The following is a 10669-nucleotide window of genomic DNA, read 5'->3' on the forward strand; positions in this document are numbered from 1 at the left end:
AAGGTTGTGATCTGTAGCTCTGAATCATAACCAAAGTGCAAGGATGTGGGGATAAAGTGGAGAGCTGGTGATCTAGGCAGAGAATGAACAAGAAAATCAATTAAATATTAGTGAATATAAACAAATTTGGTATCTCATTTACATAATTCAAAGTTAAAAAATCTCAAAGAACAAGAAGTGCTTTTTTTTTTTCTCCTGGATATTTGTGATAAATTCATGTGACTGTAAAATCTGAGCTGAATTGAGGGAAGATATGAACTCTTTATTTATGCTGCTTATCTGCAGTTAATATTAGGATTAACAAATATTAATATAATTGTCAATGAGTTACTTCCCTCGGATAAATCTGAGAATGTTCTGTAAATTAAGATTTTTGCATTGTATTTCCTTTATAAAATCTGAAAACAACCTTGTTTCCTGAAATATATCTGCCACCAAGTATAGACCTGTATTTTGATCTTTGTGTGCTAAAAAAAGAATGTTAAGAAATACAAGTGTAATTGAAAATTGCACACTGAATTATGCATCTATATCTTGAAAATAATTTTTTTAAATATACCTTTTATATATGAGAAATATATAAAATATTACCTCCACCTTTTCTTTTCCTGACATAAGATGTGCTGTGTTTGCTGTGGTTAGTTGCTCAGTTGTGTCTGACTTTTTGTGACCCCATGGACTGTAGCCTGCCAGGCACCTCTGTCCATGGGGATTCTCTAGGCAAGAATACTGTAGTGGGTGGCCATGCCCTCCTCCAGGGGAATTTTACCAACCCAGGGATCAAACCCAAGTCTCCTGCATTGATAGGCAGATTCTTTACTGTCTAGCCCACCAGGGAACCTGACATGAAAGTGAAAGTCGCTCAGTTGTGTCGATTCTTTGAGACATATAGACTACACAGTCCATGGAGTTCTCCAGGCCAGAATACTGAAGAGGGTTGCCTTTCTCTTCTCCAGGGGAATTTTCCCAACCCAGGGATCAAACCCAGGTCTCCCACACTACAGGGGGATTCTTTACCAACTGAGCCACAAGGGAAGCCCAGAACCCAATATAAGATAGGACTAGCCAAGTGATATTATCTACTTGAGATAAGGAGGCTTAATGTATCCTTGAAAACAGTCCCATGTGATTTCATGTCCACTTGTGCAAAGACAACCTGAATTGGTGGGAAAATTGGCAGGTGTGGAGTCATAAACCATCTGTTTTTAAAGCCATATGCTTTTGACTAAGTCACCTAGATTTTATGAAACTCAGTATTCGCACTTGAAAATGGGAGATAATATGTCACAGATTGTTGATGAAAGAATTTGAGTGAAGTCAAATTACACATGTATGTAAAATGCTTAGGGAGTTTCTATCTAATACACTTTTATAATCACCTCAGAGGGAGGTGGAAGACAGATTTTAAAAAAATGTAACATCTGAGAACGTGCCCATAATTGTTTTTCAAAGGTATTTTCATTAATAATTAAGATACAGTAGATAAAACTCTGATAGTTCTTGCTTACAGTAGTGGTTATAATTGTGTATGCATGTGTGTGTGTAAGCTGCTTCATTCACGTCTGATTTTTTGAAACCCTATGAACAGTAGCCCACCAGGTTCCTCTGTCCATGGGATTCTCCAGGCAAGAATACTGGAGTGGGTTGCCATTTCCTCTTCCAGGGGATCTTCCTGACCCAGGGATCAAATCTGCAACTCTTATATCTCCTGAATCAGCAGGCTGGTTCTACCACTGGCACCACCTGGGAAGCCCTGTATGCATGTGTATCAGGGTGCTATTCTAAGTACTATAAATATATAAGCTGGCTAAATCATTCTAGCCTCTATGAGACAGTAGTATTGTTGTCTTCTTCAGTTCAGTTGCTCAGTCATCTCCAACTCTTTGTGACCCCATGGACTCAGCACACCAGGCTTCCCTGTCCATCACCAACTCGAAATATAATATTTAGAATTGCCAATTGTTGTCCTATTGCTTTTCGGCAAATGAGAAAAATGAAGACACAGAGAATTTAAGTAACTTGTCCAAGGTCACATGGGTAGTAAATGTCAGAGCCATGAATTGAAACCTTGTAGCTTGAGCTTGTAATATTCATATTATGCCATATACACTATGCTATAATGCCTCTCACTGAAAGTCAACCATACGTGGAAGTCTTCTTACACATGTAGCTAAGCATAGATGAAAATAGTTTCTTTGTTGATAGGCTAGTTCTTCAGTGAGATCCTAGTATCCATTTAGCAATTATATTTTGTTCTATTGAATGATCATTGTAAGGGTGAAGAGGACTAATTGATAGTTCATGGAAAAATGATCAAAGTCTATATAGTTCGCTGTGTGGACCAAAATGAAATTTTTTGACTTTGCAGATAAAAAGATCATGTTTTATATTTCACTTATCTGGTTTCAGATGTACTCTTTCCTAAAACTGAAACTTCAAAAGTTAGTTTCTTTAGTAAATGATAATGGATTTCTAAATTAAAATTCCAGATTTGTTATCTCATATCTCTTTGAACTTGGGGCAATTACTTAGCTTTTTTAATGTCTCTTCAAATCATAACAATTAGTGATAGTTATGATTGGAAGTCTGTGATATAGGATTACAGAAGTCATAAATGAAACAAAGCATAAAGCATATATAGTGTTTAGAATCCCCAATTGTTTTACTTCCATTGTGTTTTTGCAGACAATGAGTTGAAAAATTATTTAGCCAATTTGTGTAATTATTTTTACAACATAACAATGACAAGCTGTGATCAACAGACAGTGTGCCTTCATTTTCCAGACCAGCCAAATAATTACATATGAGATTTGATCACAAAAAGCTTAAAGACTTAAAGAAAGTGCTGCAATATTGTTCCATGAAATGAATTTCCTGTATCTTAAAGTGCTCCTCATGTGTCATCCCATTGCTTCTAAGGCTCTTCTATATTGTCTTTTGTTTCCCTAGTTGTCATTCAGTTCGTAGCTCTGTCTGCTGGATTGTGTGTGTGATTTGAGGTTAATTAAAATCAATGATAAATTATATATGGAGGTGAAAAAATCAGGGCAGCAATGAATGTGAAAGTTCCAAACTAGTTGTATAGTCTATGGGATTCCAAAAATATTGGACATTGTCAAAGATAAAAGCAAAGACTTGTGGGAAGTGTTGAGAGTTTATGCAGTGAAACTGGCATCTACTTTCTGGTTCTAATTATATTCTCAAATATAAAATTCAGAAATCACTTTTACAAACATAGATAAAATGATATTCAGGTACTGCAGTCATTTAAGGGAGCACATAAACACAAGCAATAATAACACAATGTTGTAATTGCCATGTGTGTTTATTTTTGGTTTCAAAATCTGTTTAATAGGACATCCATGACAAAAATAATGAAGTTAGTGTATTTTCCCCAGATTTCACATCTTTCACATATCTTTTATTTACCTTTTTTTTTTTGCTTTTAAAAAAGTAATTTATTTAGTTTAATTGGAAGCTAATTACTTTACAATATTATGGCTGTTTTTGCCGTACATTGACACGAATCAGCCATGGGTGTACATGTGTTCCCCATCCTGAACCCCCCTCCCACCTCCCTCCCCATCCCATCCCTCAGGGTCATCCCAGTGCACCAGCCCTGAGCACCCTGTCTCATGCATCGAACCTGGAGTGGCGATCTATTTCACATATGACAAGATACATGTTTCAATGCTATTCTCTCAGATCATCCCACCCTGGCCTTCTCCCATAGAGTCCAACAGTCTGTTCTTTACATCTGTGTCTCTTTTGCTGTCTCACATATAGGGTCATTGATACCATCTTTCTAAATTCCATGTATATGTGTTATTATACTGTATTGGTGTTTTTCTTTCTGACATACTTCACTGTGTATAATAGGCTCCAGTTTCATCCACATTAGAACTGATTCAAATGTATTCTTTTCATTGCAATGGTGAATGGAATTGTTTCCTTAATTTCTCTTTCTGTTTTCTCATTGCTAGTGTATAGGAATGCAAGGGATTTCTGTGTGTTAATTTTATATCCTGCAACTTTACTATATTCATGGATTAGCTCTAGTAATGTTCTCGTGGTGTCTTTAGTGTTTTCTATATAGAGGATAACATCATCTGCAAACAGTGAGAGTTTTATTTCTTCTTTTCCAATCTGGATTCCTTTTATTTCTTTTTCTTCTCTGACTGCTGTGGCTAAAACTTCCAAAACTGTGTTGAATAGTAGTCGTGAGAGTGGTCATCCTTGTCTTGTTCCTGACTTTAGGGGAAATGCTTTCAATTTTTCACCATTGAGGATAATGTTTGCTGTGGGTTTATCATATATGGCTTTTTATTACGTTGAGGTATGTTCCTTCTATACCTGCTTTCTGGAGGGTTTTTTTTTTTTTTATCATAAATGGATGTTGAATTTTGTCAAAGGCTTTCTCTGCATCTATTGAGTTAATCATATGGTTTTTATCTTTCAATTAGTTAATGTGGTGTATCACATTGATTGACTTGTGAATATTGAAGAAACCTTGCATCCCTGGGATAAAGCCCACTTGGTCATGATGTATGATCTTTTTAATATGTTGTTGGATTATGTTTGCTAGAAGTTTGTTAAGGATCCTTGCATCTGTGTCATCAGTGATATTGGCCTGTAGTTTTCTTTTTTGTGACATCTTTGTCGGGTTTCGTGATGATTGTGGCCTCATAGAATGAATTTGGAAGTTTACCTTCCTCTGCAATTTTATGGAAGAGTTTAACAGGATTGGTGTTAGCTCTTCTCTAAATTTTTGGTAGAACTCACCTGTGAAGCCATCTAGTCCTGGGCTTTTGTTTGTTGGAAGATTTCTGATTATAGTTTCGATTTCCATGCTTATGATGGGTCTGTTAAGATCTTCTATTTCTTCCTGTTCAGTTTTGGTAAATTATACATTTCTAAGAATTTTTCCATTTCTTCCAAGTTGTCCATTTTATTGCCATATAGTTGCTGATAGTAGTCTCTTATGATCCTTTGTATTTCTGTGTTGTCTGTTGTGATTTCTCCATTTTCATTTCTAACTTTGTTGATTTGATTCTTCTCCCTTTTTTTCTAATGAGCCTGGCTAATAGTTTGTCTATTTTATTTATCTTCTCAACGAGCCAGCTTTTAGTTTTATTGATTTTTGCTATAGTCTCTTTTCTTTTTCATTTATTTCTGCCCTAATTTGTATTTCTTTCCTTCTACTAAACTTGGGGTTCTTCATTTCTTCTTTTTCTAGTTGCTTTAGCTGTATAGTTTGGTTATTTATTTGAGTTTTTCTCTTGTTTCTTGAGGTAAGCTTGTATTGCTATGAACCTTCTCCTTAGCACTGCTTTTACTGAATCTCATAGGTTTTGGGTTATTATGTTTTCATTTTTATCCATTTCTATGCACATTTTGATTCCTTTTTTGAGTTCTTCTGTGATTTGTTGGTTATTCAGGAGCATGCTGTTTAGCCTCCATATGTTTGTATTTTTAATAGCTTTTTTCCTGTTCAATTTGGTTCAGTCACTCAGTCGTGCCCGACTCTTTGCGACCCCATGAATCACAGAACGCCAGGCCTCCCTGTCCATCACCAACTCCCGGAGTTTACCCAAACTCATGCCCACTGAGTCGGTGATGCCATCCAGCCATCTCATCCTCTGTCATCCCCTTCTCCTCCTGTCCCCAATCCCTCCCAGCATCAGGGTCTTTTCCAATGAGTCAACTCTTCACGTGAGGTGGCAAAAGTACTGGAGTTTCAGCTTCAGCATCAGTCCTTCCAATCAACACCCAGGACATATCTCCTTCAGGATGGACTGGTTGGATCTCCTTGCAGTCCAAGGGACTCTCAAGAGTCTTCTCCAACACCACAGTTCAAAAGCATCAATTTTTCGGTGCTCAGCTTTTTTCCTGTAGTTGACATCTAATCTTCTTGCATTGTGATCAGAAAAGATGCTTGAAATGATTTCAATTTTTTTGAATTTACGAAGGTTAGATTTATGGCCCAGGATGTGATCTATCCTGGAGAGGGTTCCATGTGCACTTGAGAAAAAGGTGAAATTCATTGTTTTGTGGTAAAATGTCCTATAGATATCAATTAGGTCTAACTGGTCGATTGTATTATTTAAAGTTTGTGTTCCCTTGCTAATTTTCTGTTTAGTTTATCTATCCATAGGAGTGAGTGGGGTGTTAAAGTCTCCCACTATTGTTGTGTCACTGTTAATTTCCCCTTTCATACTTGTTAGCATTTGCCTTACATGTTGTGGTGCTCCTATGTTAGGTGCATATATATTTATAATTGTTATATCTTCTTCTTGGATCGAGCCTTTGATCATTATGTAATGTCCTTCACTGTCTCTTTTCAAGGCCTTTATTTCCAAGTCTATTTTATCTTATATGAGTATTGCTACTCCTGCTTTCTTTGGTCTCCATTTGTGTGAAATATCATTTTCTAGCCCTTCAGTTTCAGTCTGTATGTGTCCCTTGTTTTGTCCCTTGTTTTGTCTCTTGTAGATAGCATATATAGGGGTCTTATTTTTGTATCCATTCAGCCAATCTTTGTCTTTTGGTTAGGGCATTCGATCCATTTATATTTAAGGTAATTATTGATAAGCATAATCCTGTTGCCATTAATTTTGTTGTTTTGGGTTCAAGTTTATAAAACTTTTCTGCATTTCCTGTCTAGAGAAGATCCTTTAGCATTTGTTGAAGAGCTGGTTTGGTGGTGCTGAATTCTCTCAGCTTTTGCTTGTCTGTAAAGCTTTTGATTTCTCCTTCATATCTGAATGCTATCTTTGCAGGGTATAGTAATCTGGGTTGTAGAGTTTTCTGTTTCGTCACTTTATGTGTTGTATACTTTAAGTATGCCCTGCCATTCCCTTCTGGCCTGAAGAGTTTCTTTTGAAAGATCAGCTGTTCTCCTTATGCGAATCCCCTTGTGTGTTTTGTTGTTTCTCCCTTGCTGCTTTTAATATTTGTTCTTTGTGTTTGATCTTCATTAATTTAATATTCACATATCATTTAAATATGAATTAAAATATTAAATTTATGGAATCTGATGTTTGATTTCAGTTGTTTCTCTGTTTAAAAAAAATGCAGTTAGCAGTATTTCAATATTTTTTATACTTGAATGTTAATTTATATAACAAATATTGTGGAAATTCTCTATGAGTTCAACTCTGTGCCTATCGTTAAAAATAATTATAAGAACTTTGATTCAAATACTGTGCTTCCCAATATGATAACCACAAGCCATATATCTCAAACCAAATCATAAAATGAAATAAATTTAAAATTTATTTCCTCTAACATAGTAACCATAAGTCACGTACCAAATCGTCCCATTTGGCTAGGGGCTAAAATTCTGCTTAATTGACTATGCCAAAGCCTTTGACTGTGTGGATCACAATAAACTGTGGAAAATTCTGAAAGATGTGGGTATCCAGACCACATGACCCGCCTCTTGAGAAACCTATATGCAGGTCAGGAAGTAACAGTTAGAACTGGACATGGACCAACAGACTGGTTCCAAATTGGAAAAGGAGAACATCAAGGCTGTATATTGTCACCCTGCTTATTTAACTTATATGCAGAGTACATCATAACAAACGTTGGGCTGGAAGAATCACAAGCTGGAATCAAGACTGCTGTGAGAAATATCAATAACCTCAGATATGCAGATGACACCACCCTTATGGCAGAAAGTGAAGAGGAACTAAAGAGCCTCTTGATGACAGTGAAAGAGGAGAGTGAAAAAGTTGGCTTAAAGCTCAACATTCAGAAAACTAAGATCATGTCATCTGGTCCCATTACTTCATGGGAAATAGATGGGGAAACAGTGGAAACAGTGTCAGACTTTATTTTTTTGGGCTCCAAAATCACTGCAGATGGTGATTGCAGCCATGAAATTAAAAGACGCTTGCTTACTCCTTGGAAGGAAATTTATGACCAACCTAGATAGCATATTAAAAAGCAGAGACATTGCTTTGTCAACAAAGGTCCATCTATCTAGTCAAGGCTATGGTTTTTCCAGTGATCATGGATGGATGTGAGAGTAGGCTGTGAAGAAAGCTGAGTGCTGAAAAATTGATGCTTTTGAACTGTGGTGTTGGAGAAGACTCTTGAGAGTCCCTTGGACTGCAAGGAGATCCAACCAGTCCATCCTAAAGGAGATCAGTCCTGGGTGTTCATTGGAAGGACTGATGCTGAAGCTGAAACTCCAGTACTTTGGCCACCTCATGCGAAGAGTTGACTCATTGGAAAAGACCCTGATGCTGGAGGGATTGGGGGCAGGAGGAGAAGGGGATGACAGAGGATGAGATGGCTGGATGGCATCATCGACTCGATGGACATGAGTATGAGTAAACTCCGGGAGTTGGTGATGGACAGGGAGGCCTGGCGAGCTGCGGTTCATGGGGTCTCAAAGAGTCGGACACGACTGAGCGACTGAACTGAACTGAACTAAGGTAATGAACAGGGCAGATGCAGAACATATCCATCGTGACAGAGGGTTCTATGAAACTGTGAAATTAATTCATAACAGTTGTGCATTACTCTGGTAAATATTATATAAAATTGGAGTATTTGGTTTACATTATTACAATGTAACAATATTTTACATTTTAAGAATATGTTATGTATTCTCATGATTGCAGGCTTTACCCTTACAATGTGGTCATTTTAGTAAGACACCAAAAAAATTAAGATTTGCTTCCAGTAATTGGGTTAGATTTTTACCAGAGTAATGTTCAATTCAGTTCATTCGCCCGGTCAGGTCCGACCGTTTCTGACCACATGGACTGCAGCAGGTCAGGCTTCTCTGTCCACCACCAACTCCCAGAGCTTGCTCAAACGCATGTCCATCGAGTTGGTGATGCCATCCAACCACCTCATTCTCTGTCGGCCCCGTCTCCTCCTACCTTCAATCCTTCCCAGCATTCAGGGTCTTTTCCAATGCTGTCAGTTCTTTACATCAGGTGGCCAAAGTATTGGAGCTTCAGCTTCAACATCAGCCCATTCAGCAAATATTCAGGACTGATTTCCTTTAAGACTGACTGTCTTGAACTTCTTGCAGTCCAAGGGGCTCTTAAGAGTCTTCTCCAACACCACAGTTCAAAAGAATAAATTCTTCAGCGTTCAGGTTTGTTTATGGTCCAACTCTCACATCCATACTATTGGAAAAACCATAGCTTTGACTTGATGGACCTTTGTCAGCAGAGTCATCTCTGCTTTTTAATATGCTATCTAGGTTTATCATAGATTTTCTTCCAAGGAGTAGATGTCTTTTAATTTCATAGCAGCACTCACCATCTGCAGTGATTTTGGAGATCAAGAAAATAAAGTCCGTCAATCTTTCAATTGTTTCCCCACCTATTTGCCACAAAGTGATGGGACTGGATGCCATTATCTTAGTGTTTTGAACGTTGTTTTAAGCCAGATTTTTCACTCTCATCTTTCACTTTCATCAAGAGGCTCTTTAGTTCCTCTTCACTTTTCTACCATGAGGGTGGTGTCATCTGTATATATGAGGTTATTTATAATTCTTCTGGCAATCTTGATTCCAGCTTGTGCTTCATCCAGCCCAGCATTTCACATGATATACTCTGCTTCTACATTAAGCAAGCAGGGTGACAATATATAGCTTGGTTATACTCTTTTCCCAATTTGGAACCAGTCTGTTGTTCCATGTCCAGTTTTTATTGCTGCTTCTTGATCTGCATACATATTTCTCCGGAGGCAGGTCAGGCGGTCTAATATTCCCATTTCTTTAAAAATTTTCTCAGTTTGTTGTGATCCACAAAGTCAAAAGCTTTAGCATAGTGAGTAATGTAGGTTTACTTTTATTTTTCTTTTAATCTCATTTAAAGATAATCATTTTTGATAATTTTATTCCATCAATGCTAATAAAATTCAGGAAGATTTAGTCAAGGAATAAACACATGACTGCAAGCAAATATTAGTACTAGGTTAAAAGCATGACATCCTAGTAGCTGTGGTTCAAAGAACACAAAACCCAGGACAAAACAAAGTCCTTAGCTTCAAACAACATATAATTAATATAGCACATATGTGAAAAGTTATGAGGCAAATATTTTATTGTAGGGCTTTTGATGAGAGAGATAACAAGCCTTGAAAATCAAGGAAAGTTTTGTTTAAAATGTGGGATTTTAGATAGATCTTTTTATAGTTTATTTTTAATTGGAAGATAATTGCTTTACAATGTTGTGTTGGTCTCTGTCATATATCAACATGAATCAGCCACAGGTATACATATGTCCCCTCCATCTTAAATCTCCCTCCCACCTCCCGCCTCATCCCGCCCTCTAGGTTGTCACAGAGCACCAGGTTGCGCTCCCTGTATCATGCAGCAAATTCCCACTGGCTGTCTGATTTACATTTGGTAATGTGTATGTTTCAATACTACTCTCCTGATTCATCCCGCCCGCTCCTTCCCTCACTGTGTCCACAGGTGTGTTCTCTTTGTCTGCATCTCTATTGCTGCTCTATAAATCAGTGCCATTTTTCCAGATTCCATATACGTGCGATTGTATGATTGACTAAACTATAGACAGATCTCTACCTTTCTGTCGGCCCTGGCCTCCATTTTCTTAGTGCACTTACTTTGGAAAGCTTGAAATTGAGAGTTCTTTCTCTGACTTTAAAATGCAGATAAATATTCTCAGAACCCCCT

Source organism: Dama dama, chromosome 17, assembly GCF_033118175.1.
Source record: "Dama dama isolate Ldn47 chromosome 17, ASM3311817v1, whole genome shotgun sequence".
Taxonomy (NCBI): domain Eukaryota; kingdom Metazoa; phylum Chordata; class Mammalia; order Artiodactyla; family Cervidae; genus Dama; species Dama dama.